The 240-nt window shown below is 45.4% G+C and overlaps 1 protein-coding gene across 2 annotated transcripts in view; it reads left to right on the forward strand.

The window, feature by feature from the left end:
* The window catches only part of LOC119591893 (glutamate receptor ionotropic, NMDA 2B-like), a 182,298-nt gene that overhangs the window by 135,991 nt on the left and 46,067 nt on the right, over window positions 1–240 (forward strand). The window lies entirely within an intron of this gene.

Here is a 240-nt window from a genome sequence, read left to right on the forward strand (position 1 = left end):
TGTTTGTGCTTCCATAGCTTAAAACTATGGTATTATTCTTGATCTAAGTGACAAGGTCGAAAAAAGATCAGCTGCTTAGACGGTCGGCAGCGAGAAGACCAGAAAGCAGACCAAGGCAGACAAAAACACGTCGCTCTGCGCAACAAAACACAAACACAGGTGGAAAAATAACAAAAGCAATGCCATACAGAGTCGTGCTTGAGGGCAGCTTTCTGTGGCGCACGCATTGTACTGCTGCTA

The sequence above is a fragment of the Penaeus monodon genome, chromosome 29, assembly GCF_015228065.2.
Source record: "Penaeus monodon isolate SGIC_2016 chromosome 29, NSTDA_Pmon_1, whole genome shotgun sequence".
Classification (NCBI taxonomy): Eukaryota; Metazoa; Arthropoda; class Malacostraca; order Decapoda; family Penaeidae; genus Penaeus; species Penaeus monodon.